This window comes from Electrona antarctica (assembly GCF_951216825.1).
Source record: "Electrona antarctica genome assembly, chromosome: 20".
In the NCBI taxonomy this organism is placed as follows: domain Eukaryota; kingdom Metazoa; phylum Chordata; class Actinopteri; order Myctophiformes; family Myctophidae; genus Electrona; species Electrona antarctica.
Genome location: NC_136801.1, coordinates 19,409,542 through 19,423,869, shown reverse-complemented (window position 1 = coordinate 19,423,869; position 14,328 = coordinate 19,409,542).

Here is a 14,328-nt window from a genome sequence, read left to right as displayed (position 1 = left end):
AGCAGGCAGGGTGTCATTCCATTGCAGAGGTTTTCCTGTTGTTTTGCGATTCCGTCAAGACACACTTTTTCTACTATTACAACAGATTTGGTATTTTTTTTGTTTTACTTTAGTGGAGTTTTCCTTTTCCTGATCTTCTGATGTGTTTTTTATATGATATTGTATTACTCGACGACACTGAAAATGAGTTTAATTACTCAGTGTAATTTCGAGAATAAATAAAACTTGAATGAATGAATGAATGAATGAATGGATGAATGAATGAATGAATGGGTTATTCCCAATTTTCAATACTTTTACTTCTACTCCACTACAGGAAAGTATTTCAACTTTAGTTAGGCCTAAACTTTATTTAGCTAGTATGTTGTAGAACAGGGGTCCTCAACTAGAAATGCTGAAGGTCCACTAATATTTTTTGAAAAAGACTAAGGTCCGGTCCCATGAGTGCGACGCGGGCCTTTGGCACGCCGAAACATTTGATTAATTATTTAATTCATTTGATCAATGTATTAATTAATTGTATTAATGAATTAATTAATTAGATTAATAAATTAAGATTAATTTGTATTATTGCTCTTGTATTGCTATTGGATACACTGGGGAGACACTGGGGAGGCACTGGGGAGACACTGGGGAGGCACTGGGGGGACACTGGGGAGGTACTGCATGGGGAGGCACTGGGGAGACACTGGGGAGGCACTGGACATTTCATATCACAGCTATCTACAAGCTCACAGTCACAACGCATTGCATCTGATATTTTCAAATTTTTTGAAAACTTGAAATGGGACATAATGCAGTGCATAATGAGTAATTTTACTTTTGGTACTTTAAGTATATTTTGATGCCGATACTTTGTAATAGACACAATTAAAGTGTCTGTTAAATTTTGAGTGCTCTGATATTTCTTTTCTTCTTTTACATTACTTAGGCTGACCTTTCTTTTCAATGAAACTTATGATGAAGAAGTTTTGTGAAACATTATGAAGAGCACTGTGGCCTTTTGTGCAAATGAGAAAAACAACCCCACACAGTAACTCTCACACAACACTAGTCATAACAACCACAAGCAGCCAGCAGTAGATTAGCATGCAAGCATAAAGAAAGCAGAGTCAGCACAACATGTGGGTATACAAATGTAGAAAATATCAAAACATCAGGACTATAAAACATGTTCAAAGAGCAAACTGTCACCCCTGTCAGGAGCAACTTGGACACTCATGCAAGAAGGAAGCATGAGTTCAAGTCCGTTGCTCTCCCCAGGTTGGCGGAGGGTGTGTAGAGCCCAGGATCACATTAGATAATTGACACAGGGGTGAAAAATGGGTTACAAAATCGTGGGATAAAAATTATATTTAAAAAAAAAAAGAGCAAACTGTATTTGGGGTCAATATTAGGTAATTAATGCTTTGAATTTAATCTTCAACAAATAAGTAATTATTAATGTTCTAACTATAGTGTCCATAAGAAAGAAAGGTTGTCACCAGAAGTGAAATAACAACAACATTGCTTTTAACTAATATGAACTATGTGCTTGTAGACAATAATGTTAATAATATATGGCGATTTAGACCCCAATGCAAAGCAGAGGTGGTCTTTATCACCCTGAAGGGATGTATTTCTCAATAATGACCAGCTCTGCCCAGTGGTGCCGACAGTACAAAGTGCAGGGACTTTTAGACCATGCATCCCCCAATAGTGCGGGGACATTCAGACCCAAATGACCCCCCCAAACCCCCACCCCCCCTCCGGTGCCTATGGCTCTGCCCGCTTATGAAGAGTTGATTGGTCTACTTTTAAGGGGGTTTAAAGGGGTTTTTCTTTCAAGAAATGCTTCGCAGCTGGCAATGTTTCCAAGGTGCTGCTCGATGTGATCTTAGACCAGGAAGAAGCATGTGGCTCCACAGATCTCATCCAACTTGTGATATTCAGCTTTGACACACACACACACACACACACACACACACACACACACACACACACACACACACACACACACACACACACACACACACACACACACACACACACACACACACACACACACACACACACACACACACACACACACACACACACACAATAAGAAAAAAAGATTGATTTCTCTATACCACAAACACTTAATGATTTGAATTTTGTGGCATACTGGCAGCATGCATACAAAGTTGGTGGTTTGTGAGATTAGCTCCGGACACGCACGCACGCACGCACGCACGCACGCAGCTATAGCCTCTGGCTAAAATGTTCCTTTTCTGCCGGAAATGTGTTTGTTTAGCGTTCACATTTACCAAGGCTCAATATAAACGCAGCTTCCCTCCTCTGGGGTTTAGGCCAGGTATTCTGCACATTACGCAGACCCACTCATAAAGCTGTTAAGTGCCTTTCCATCCAGGGGGAAACCAGCAACCTACAGTGATTGTAGACATTGACGACAGTCAACATGCTGTTTCAATATTTGAACGTCTCTTCGCTCCGCACATGATCTACCCAGCATGCCTTACTTCATGCCCACAGGCCCTCTCTCTCCCGCCATCCATCTTCTCAGATGAAGGGAAGGAGGTGCTATCCATGCACCAGGTGCTCCTGTACCTCCTGCGTAGCAGCAAGCCCCTCGTCCCCGAGGAGGAGATCGCAGATATGCTGCAGTGGGAGGAGCTGGACTGGCAGAAGTATGATAAGAAGGGCAGGACATGTTGTCTCCAACCCCGGCATGGTGAGGCTGCTTACCCCAACAGGCAGCTCTTTTTTTGTCATTTCAATTAAATCAATCCATCCACCCATTCATCAACGCATCCATCCATCCATCCATTCATTAATTCGTCCAATTCAGTGTGGGGAGGCACAGAGATGAAGAATGTACTGGTTATGGATTTAATTTCAGACCAACTACTTGTAGGAATATACTGGATCTACAAGTAGTCAAGTAGTACGACATCTTCCTCTCCATGAGGGATGGCAGCCCTCGCTTACCGTTTCCAGAGCAGCTATCATTTCTTGAACAACCCCAACATGATGTTTTTATATTTATAGTTACAGTATATTCATAGTATTATTATGTCACGAAAAAGCGCACCTATAGTATCCTCAAGGACATTTCAAAGAAATGGTTCAGGTCAGAGCGTGCACGTAAAGATGGACGCCCATTAACTGCAACCATTGACATCCACTGCTAAGGTCTGAAGGTAATCAAGCGTGAAATGAAGACTGGGCAGGAGCCAAATGTTCTTCTGCTTTGGTGGTGTCAGCTAAATATGGTCGGTCTACCCGTTACTTTGACCAAGGAACCAATCATCGTTTTTTTAGAGGTCCTATGCAGAACTATGCTAATTACTCTCTATCACTATAGCTATTGCAGAAACATTATTTCTAGGAAATCCTGCGGGCAATGGATGGGAAGGGGAAGTGGAAGATACCCTGACTGAGATGTTGTGAATCATGTTCCCCTATACTTTCCCAATATACCATAGTGTTGCTTTTGGCAAGTGGAGGAACATTATAGTAAATAAGGCTATAGTCCTTCCTGCAGCTGCTGGCACAGGTACAACCTGAGGCTCTTTGCTGTTTGTCACCCCCTCTCTCTCCCCCTCTCTCTCCTGTATCTCACTGTCATTCAGAAATGAAGCAGAAATGCAGGAAAATACATAACATAACATAATGAAATCCATTACAATACAATCCACACATTGTACTACTTGTGTGGAACTTGCTATTATCTCTGACTCTACAGCGCTCTCAATGGTTTTGATCAGAACGCCGATGTTCTGTCCTAATTTCTGATTTAAGCAAGCATCTCGTTTGGAATATTAACACTTCTAAAGAGAGACCAGACTTATTAGCACAAGGTAGTAATGGAACATTATACCTTTTTGGGTGGAAATGGAAGGCGGGGCTTTTCAGAGTAAAATCTGCCTCATCTGCTGGGCAAACATTCCAGGGCATAAAAAGTGTTAAGTGTGGAACACTTGATTATTGAATGATGATTTTCACATAATGGCAAGGCGGGCATGAATGGCATCAACTTTCAAAGTGATGGAATAAAGTAGACCTTTTAAGCAGTTACCATTACTTACAAGAGTGTGCACCCTAGCTGTGCTTAAGCAAGGTCACAGAGAGAGAAAGTTTTCTATATAGTGTCTGGAAAAGTAAAGACACGTCAGAGCTCTACAGGACAGACGGCCCCTCTGGCCTGCGCTTCAAGGGGCGTCCCGACCAACGGACTGATATGATCGAATGATTTGGTTCGTGATGTAACAGGTCGTATTTGCTGTTCATATTCATATCACATGGACACATTCATTTTGGGATATATACCCCGGGCAATCATTAAAATATGTCATTTCTTGAGATTCCATGCATGACTTATGTTTACAGCCTGTTTATTGGACTTTATATAGCCTTGAACAATAACGACGCATTAAAAGGGTAGGGAGTTGGTCTCATTCCAGAGTGGTTTTGGCATTCTACTCACTCCGGCAGAGTCAGAGGTTTTTGTGCTCACTGCATGTGATGAGCAAGGGAGGCAGCTAGAGCTAATATCAAGGTGAACAAGAGTCTCAGGCCATCTGCTGTTTTAGCTCAGTGTGCCTTATCTTCATGCAGCCACTCCTTTCTTGCCCACTAGAGATCTTCCCCCCCCAAAAAAGAATAAAAGCCTGACAGAGTATCTGTGATTTGGAGTCGACTGAGGACACGCTCTCCCTGACAGTCTGCATCCCAACAAACCATGTTTAAAGTGTACTGTAGCTCTCCTATAAAAACAGATTTTTTTTTGTATCGTCGCTACACGTGTTATACAGGACCCGGAGCCCTCAGATTAAGGCATATACTGTAGTCCACATGTACACGGGTATTTATTATAAACATAGCTTTATCTTTTTAGAAAATATCTGCATCTACACAGCCTCGTTTACAAAAACCTCTCCGTCCACATGGAAACGTATGCTACAGTGGCGGAGCCAGCCAAAACCTCAGTTTTTCTTCTTACACACGGGGACGCGTAAACAGAGTTTTAAAAACATGGTTGCGTGTGGGCGGGGTCTCCCCCCCATGCATATAAAAGGTTTCGTTAAAAATTGAAAGAAAAGAAAAACTGTGTACTGTACGTACAGTATGGACGGAGCCTAAATCCCAACTCACATAATTGGATGTGAGTTATGGTTCCTTCTGGGTGCAGATGGCGTTGGAACACAAGCTTACTCATAGTATGAGTCACGAGTCTGACACCTACTGTAGGTCATCTGGCCTAAAGGGCTAAATGGAGGAAGCTAGTTTTTTTCTTCGTTTTAAAAGGTCACACTTCATGACTATAGGGTTTACTTATCATTATAACAAAAAGGAGGGGAAAAAAAGAAAGAGGAAAAAAAGACACCCTGAATACATATACAGAGCATGAATTCCTCTGTATATGTATTCCTCTCATGACTCAACGTTTTGTGTGCACGCACGCACGCGCACGCACACGCATGAGCACACGCAAACGCAGGGTGCTGATATTACACCAGTGATACACCAGCTACACCAGTGAGTCTCAAAGTGTGGTCCAGGGACCTTTGTGGTTCCTTGATGAGGTTCCAAATGGTGGTGTGTAACTGAGTGTGCAAATGGAGCCAACCACTGTGCTACACTAAATGGAACAGGGCCTTTGTTTGTATAATTCTTGAGACCTGTGAAGGAAGTAAGCCCAATTTCTTTCCAAAATGTCTGCTGTGCATAGCGCCTATTTGCATATTTCAACAACCCCCTCTGTATTAGTAAGTGTACCTCATCCCTCCTTTGATTCATCCCATCTTGCACACTGCTCCACAGCTGCTGCTGCGTCAGAGCCTCTCAAAAGGGGACAAGATGATGACAAATGTATGGCCATCGTTATCTGATGAGGAAACGGTGCCACAGAGAGAGAGAGAGAGAGAGAGAGAGAGAGAGAGAGAGAGATGACCTGAAAGAATCCCCCACACCGTCTGTTAACGATGTGTGTATAGGCAGATATTTTTTCCCCCAGGGTAGTAGCTGAGCACAAGTGCCCATTTTCAACAACGCCCTGCACATAGAAACACACAGACCGACACACACATTAAAACCTGGGAGCTGACCCGTACAACCACAGTCTTATACTGATGGCCACTAAGCAGCTCCACTGGAGCAGTTGGGGGTTCAGTGCCTTGCTCAAGGGCACTTCAGCGGTGTTGGGTGAGTGATGACCAATCACTTCCCGACCCAGATTTGTCCTGCCCGTACGGGGAATCGAACCGCCAACCTTTCGGCAACAAGGGCGCTCCTCTAACCCTTATTCCAAGACGGACTCCACTGCTATGGTAACAGCACACATAGTCAAGTCCCGAATCATTTAACTGACAGTATAAAGATGCACCTGTAAACGTGAAATGAACACTAGCTTAATGGGACCCGGTCACATACGTACATGTTTCAATTAGGTATAGGCTACAGAGATAAACTGATGATGTGAATGTCTAACCATAAAATATTTCTTATTGCATCCAATGACAGTGTGCCGCTGCGGGACTTTTTTCTTTAATGTTGTACATTATATACCCCATATGGGCATGCATAGCCCCAAATGAACTCGACTACATGCGAGCGCAATCGCCCACACACATCCACATAATCCACTACTAACCTGCATGCATGTATACATACATACGTGCACTCACACAACCCCCGGCCCGGGCGACCAAGAGGACGCGTTGTGCGTTCACGGGTTGGTAACTCGGCCTCTCTGTCTCCATCAGGACCGGCGAGCCAGAGTGGAAAGACGACACACATGGGAGGTCAGGAGACGGATGGACAAATAAAATGAGATGACTGAAAGAGAAGGAGGCGGAGAGGGCCGATGACAGAGATAGAGATGGAGGGTTAGGGAGAGAGAGAGAGAGAGAGGGGGGGGGTGTCAGATTGGGGAAACCTGTATCTACTTCTCTCTCTCTCTCTGATAATTGGGATAGCAAAGCATCCTCAATCCCTCTATCCCGGCCGCTCTAATGAGCCCCCCCCCCCCCCAACCCTCCATCCTATCTCACCACACTCCTCAAAACTCCTGCATTTGATCATCAATTTATTCCATTAGATTAGACCATAGACCATTTTATGGTTTTACTTTTATCCAGAATTAAAACATTCTCTGAGGTAAACGAGTTAGTGTACATTCCATAACTTAATATGCTACTATGTATTCTTCTTGGAAAAATATAAAAATATACTCCTATGGAAAGGCTATATTATTTTTTACTTATATTGACCAATTAGTATAACGCTACTGTCGTGAAAGTTTAGAATAGTTAGAGAAATTCGAAGTACCAAAGTAGTATTAGTAGGCTGGTTGTGAATTAGCAAACTGGACATTTGGACTGAATGTTTCCTTTATCCTTGTGTTGGGCTTCTGTTTTCGCCAAAGTTTTTATTTGTGTCGTTTCTTTCAACACGTTGTGCTTCACGAGTTCATGTTCCATCCACAGACGTCTGCCTTGACTTCTGTGTGCGGCGGGCACGGTGTGGGCTAGCCCCTCCCTCCCCTCACTGGTGCGAAACTGGGTAGTAAAAACGGGGAAGCCTCTTAGACACACAGAAGCAAGTCTCACTCTCAGTGAGACTTGCTCAGCTCAGCTCTCGGTCCATCAATCAAGGCGACTGGTGTTGGAAAGGTTACTCAAAAATGGTAATATATTTCCTTTTACAGTTACTTTAAAAAAGGGTTATATACTTCTGACATTCCATATGTTGATCTGACCTCATCAAACCCTGTACACTCAAGACACGCTCCATATATGGCCAGTACAGAATTCATTCCATATTTTGATCTGTCCTCATCAAACGCCTAGATCTCCATTTATGGAGCTGGCCTGTTCTGACTTCACAATGATGTTCTGACATCACAATGATGTTCTGACATCACAATGATATGTTCTGACATGACAATGATGACTCGACAAGCTCAGAATAATATATCTCAAACTCTACCTTCAAAACTCTTCAAAGCACAGGACACCAGATCTGCATATATGGAGCCGGCCAGCAACTTTACATCTGACCTCACAGACACCAGATTAATAGTTTAACTCCTGCTTCTTGACGGTTTAACTGCTTGTGACGGAACGTTCCGCCAGAAGGAATCCAACCGGCAACTGCTTCAGGCGTAATGTTCCGTCTGATAAGCTTTATTATTGATATCAAACCGGATCGCTGATTTCTATTTTTTTATTCTTTTTTTGGCTTGGCCTTTCCTTCTTTAGCGATCCTAGACCGGGTTGCGCAACCGCGCTGCCATCCACCTCCCATTATACAGGCTGACTAAAAAGATGAATAACTCCAAATCTACGGAGCTCTCCATGGTTTGGATAAAATGCGCGATGTTCGGAGGTCTTTGCTGATTATCCGGTGGTTTAGATGGAAACATTGGCGCTTTCTAGAGCAAGGATGGCTTCATTTTAGCTCGCTAGCATTGACGCTATTTATGTAGCATTAAACATGGACGCCCAAAACATGTCAGTGCAGTGTGGGCTGCATTGAAATAGCCTCGGCAGTCTGCGGTTGGCTCTGCGTCCAGCAGGAGGCAGTATATGGGTTAACGGTGCCGTATTAAGAAGCTCTGTTTTTTCAGTGCGACCTCACACTTTAGGGTGTCTTATGTTTATGAGCCTTAGGATCCCAAAACCAAGCTCGAGAATACATGGCTCCCTAGTTGAAAAATCCTATTGGATTATAAAAAATTCTAAGAGAGAGCTGTTTTAACCACAACGCCATTATGCAGATCTTGTCTCTGGCATTTTACTCTCATCATTAACATTAACCACCCTGTAAGGTGATTTCCTCATGGACTGTGGAGCTGTGGCGATGTATCTGCGAGGTGCTTTTAATTCACAGATTTCAAAGGTCAGCCTCTCTGTTGATTCGATCGGTTGACTCGAAATTAGGTAGAGGCTTGAATACAGTAGCTATTAATTCCAACATGGGGCTATATTACTCACTCACCGCATGACTAACTGTATTTTAAATGTCAATACCATCCTGACCCGCTATATGCGGAGTAAAACAGGGTGCTAGACAGGTAATCTATTTCCAATTCTAATTCCCTTAGAAAGGTGATCACCCCTTCCCTCTTTTCTACTTTTCTTTCCAGTGTTTTATATTTTGTGATGCTAATGAGTTTTGGTGTTTTTATGTTATGTTGATGAATTGAATACATAGGACCTCAATGGAAACCATTGCACTAGGACATTTTTGTGTAAATCCGAGACGAGTGACTGTACTACTTTGCATTTCTGTCAAATAAAGTCAATCAATCAATCAATCAATCAATCAATCAATCAATCAATCAATCAATCAATCAATGTTCTTGGTGACTGTGTGTGTGTGTGTGTGTGTGTGTGTGTGTGTGTGTGTGTGTGTGTGTGTGTGTGTGTGTGTGTGAGTGAGTGAGTGAGTGAGTGAGTGAGTGAGTGCAATGCCCAATGTAGTAATGTACGCTATACTCGTTATACCTGCCTGTCTGTCTGTCTGTCTGTCTGTCTGTCTGTCTGGGCATGCCAATATATGGGCATATCGCTCAGGTCTAGCATTCTGGACAACAGGATCGACATATGGGTATATCTGTTCGAGTCCACTGACTTGACGTGGGCGTTCTTTGTGGGCGAAAAAATTATGGACCTTGATGTGAAACAGTTGAAAACCACTGTTCTAGAGCTACATGAGGGACAGATCAGACTCGCACACACACTGAGATTTGGTCAATTTATCTCTCTTGCAGAGCCACTAACGTGTGAGAACTCTGCTCAATTAGCTTGTCTGCCAGATAGTGTACTGCAGCTCTTTCAAACAGGCCCAGATTTCCTACTGCTGAGCTGCACTGGAGAAATGAGTGCACGCACGCACGCACGCACGCACGCACGCACGCACGCACGCGCGCGCACGCACGCACACACACACACACACACACACAGCTAACAGTTTTTTTCATCCTTCATTGGCAGTGAAGCAAGATGCTTGTTATTTCCTGTAACAACAGTGCGTGCGTGCGTGCGTGCGTGCGTGCGTGCGTGCGTGCGCGCGTGCGTGCGTGTGCAGTCTGCACACGCGTACGCGTCCATACAGGCTAGTGAAAGTTCTGTGCGGCTGCCCATACTGAGCACTTTAAATGAACGTGTGAAGATTTTGATAACATAACATCCCCCCAAAGAATCAATAAAAAATAATCACCCTCTAATCATCATACATCACATTCCGTGCTCAGCCAATCAAATTATCACTATGGGGTACACACAGACACACAAAGCTGGACATAGGAGGCTATCAAAAACATATCCTATCAACACCTCTATGTTGATGGCTGCACTTGGTTTTCTACTCACACGTTCAGGGAGTCTGTGGAGCCCCAGGAGGGGCCGCGTTTTCCTAACCTGACTCCACCAGATGGGCCGTATTGAGTTTGTGAATACAGTGTGTGTGAATACAGCTTTCTTTGGGATCACTCAGAGATTGGCGATGAAACCGACCCGTGCCAAGTCGAACCAATCAGCGACAGCTACGGGCGGGATCTTGGCAATGGTGTGACGGTATCGAGAAGCGCCTGTTGCAATTTCCCAGCGCCGTAAAATTGGAAAATCGTCTTCTATTCTTGAAAGCAAGCGAAAACATGACCTGCACATCCAACACTATTGTGAAGGTTTTTTTTAAATGTTAATCCTAATGCTATCAGGAGTTTGTTAACACTTTTTTTTTTCGATTGTGGGGTTAGCGCTCAAGATTACATTACATAATTGACACTGGGTGAAAAAAAGGATTGCAAAATCGTGGGATAAAAATGTATTAAAAAAAAGTTAGCGTTTTGCTGCAGCCTCCAGCAGATTTGACAGTATTCTGCCTACGGGGGCATTATGTCTGTCTTATGTGCTATGTGAGCATCTGTTATATACTTATACACTGAACAGAACAGAACAAAAACGGTGGACAGACATGTCAATTCATACGTATGTGGAAGCAAGCCTAGGTTTTGCACTTTCCAGGCAGATAGATTTCAGAAGTACTTGTTCCTCCTGGAAGTTGGGTCGTGTCTCTTCCAAACTATCGCTGTTTTCACTGGCTTCACTATGCCGACAGAATGAACTTGAAGCTGGGCTGAATGAATGCGGGAACATTTGTTTGGGGTGTCTGGGGTGTTATACACACTGGGCTTAAAGGAGAATGAACAAATGGTACGGGAAAAATTACATAACTCCATAACGAGCACACCGCAGCTCCAAGCATGCTCGCTGTTACAGATGTCTAAAAAAAAGAAGAAGAAATTGAGCGATAAAAATGTGCGATTTAGCGTTACAAGCTGCAGTGGGCTCGGGAGGGAGTTATGTAATTTTTCACCATACCACTCGTTCTTTGGATATAATAACATCAGATTAAGGTAAGAAAAGGGTTGGTCCAGAATCCTCCACCTTGGACAGAACACAACGCAATGTCTGCTGTGATATTACAGCATCAGTCTCTATTGCAAATCCAAATTATGTTCAAGATGCCAGATAGAGTAGAGATGTCAGAGGATGCTTGACTGTTGCTGCGGCACGAAATGGGAACGTTCAAGGTCATCTTTGATTTCTTCCAGCAGAATAATGAATGTGTGACTGCTGTATGCGGTTACGTTTCGATGATATCTTGCTCAGGGATTTTAAACAATTGGACGCTCATTCGATTCTCTCTGCATGTCTTTGAAGGCCTATAATTACTGTCATTCTTTCACTAGCCAACCTGGCTGTGCTATACACTTTTCACAGCAGACATGATGTACAGATACATCAAAGTAAAATGTGTCAAAGCCTATAATATGCAGACTATTCAGTGCCAAGTGAGCTTGTAGGTTATTTGTGGTGCATGATCGTGCTATAAATGGTGCTTTATATAATTCGTTGCTGTCGGGAGGAAACCTCATAACTCCATTTTTGAGGGGTTCAATTTTTTGGCATAAATCAGTGCTATTGAACACCCTTTACGTCTGTGTGTTGCGAAAATATGCGAAAATATTGAACCAATGGAAAGTAGTAAAAAGTGCTTTGGACAAAACCTCTTAACTCCATTGGACCGTCAAAATGCCTGCTAAATCAACAAACTCCACCACCTCTCCCCCTCTCATGGAAGTAATTGACAATATATAAAGTTACAATACCAACTTTGATGCAGCTGTATTGCTTTGTTTTTAAAAATACAAGGTTTTCTTAATTTCCTGAAAATTTTATATTTTTCATTTCCTGAAAAATTTATAATTTTAATTTCCTGAAAAATGAACATTTTGGAGTTATGAAGTTTGCTCCCGACAGCATAAATACATGGCCCGGGCAGCTAGCTAGCGTAGCTGTCTGGGCACATTGGCTGGTAATCCAGTCTGGCAGTATGCCGCGGGTTCGAGTCCTCCTTTACTGTGTGTAAAGCTAATCAGTGCTGCTGCGCTTAATGGTACACCTCAGTAATGGCCCGCACCCAGGCAACCCTCTGTGAATTTGTCTATAGTTGCTCTTGTTGCACTGTCACCACTGTCCCGTGGACCTATGAACTGTTTCAGTGGTGGAGGTGCAAGTCCATTTAAGATCTTAAAAATGAGACAAATATCTGCAAAATGTTTAAAAATGTCAACATTAAATAAATTGTACTTTTGAACTATTTGGCAATGGCGGTAACGGTTGGGCTTGACATGTTAATCCTAGTCATTAATTTCCCCAACCAAAACACCTGTATTAATCCTTCATTAATCCTTCTTTTATTATGGTAGATAAAATAATAGTTTACATCTGTCTTGCCTGTGTATAGTCCTTTCATGAAAGCACTGTGCTTCCTTTTCTTGTGTCTCCAAGTCTGCACATTTGGAGAGTTGGAGAGTTTTAACCTAGAACTCACCCAAATAACCTAAACCAATTGCAATAGCGCAATGATGAGTGTACTGAGTGTCTAGACACTCAGTTACTCTCAATCTGTAGAACACAGTTGTACATCTTGCACACACGCTGAAGCACACAGTCCCAATTCAGGGTGGTATCAGGAGCCACAGGCAGAAGAACACGACCCAGCTGTGTTAATTGCCTGCCTAATGAGGCCTTGGGAGTGTGTCACAGGCTCATCCTCCCTAGAAACACAAATTAAAAGATGTGTACCTCATGTGTTAACTGTGCAGGCTAATTTCTGTTCTCTGGTTTGCTCTCTGTGTCAGACTGCCAGCTGAAATCAACTGCCAATCACCAATATGCTTGTTGTTGTAATGTGACTTTCTGTGGAATAAAAGTTGCAGGGTTTACGGAAGTACTGATGACAGGTTGGATTACCGACGTGCGAGATACAAGCCGAGCTTGTTCGCTGAGTAGATAAGATATTTGGCCAAACTGCCACACAATATTAGTTGTCACTGTTATGTTGCTTGGTCCACTGGGCTGAGAGTCTGATTCCACTTATCACTCTAAATCTATAACTATATGCTGTATGTGTATGTGCCGCCCTGTATAGTACAGATTACAGAACTGTATAAACACCTTCCTTCCATCAAAACTCTGGAGACTGTTCTTTTGCATGTATGTCATTATTGACAAACATAAGTCAATGACATACTGTAGTATGTTTAACTACATGGGACATGTGAGCAAGGAACATGTGTCATGAAATGCTTGCAATGAATCTAGTGCACTTCCTGAAAGAAGTCACATCATGACGTGTGATCACAGAGTTATATATAAGCAATTTAATTTCAATGGAAATTGCTCAGTGGCATTTGAAGGACCCGGAAGAACGATCTACTTCCGTATTTTTCCGATTTGACCGCCAACATTTGGTGGTCCAAATGCGGAAGTGCTTACGAGCGCTCCGTGCTAACCCCAGCTGCGCAGGGTTCGGCAAAAAAACGTCCGCCTGCAGTTCCAGCTTTGGTGGCTTCAACGTTGGACAACTGCTCTGGGGGCTAGCGTGTGATACATGACAAAACTGAAGCGTACTTCCTGTATCTCTTCAAGGAAACTTATGAGGAAAGGTCACCAACGTCATTTTCTCTACCCTGCAGTTCCAGCTGGCAGATTCGTCACACTGGGTGGCAAACTGCAGCCGAAACTCTGGTGGACTTGGAGTCAATGGAGCTGAGTGGACAAGAATATGAACAAATACTATTTCTGAATGATTGAGCCTTTATAAAGTACTTGGGCTCAGGAAAATAAGAAGACATATAACACATTAACACATAACAAATATAACACATTAACACATCTTGCGATACCTCCGGGACCGAAACGATACCTGCCGCTGTTTAGATGCCTCAATAAAATGATGTACTGGTACTGTGCACATCGAAAAGCAAGTGAT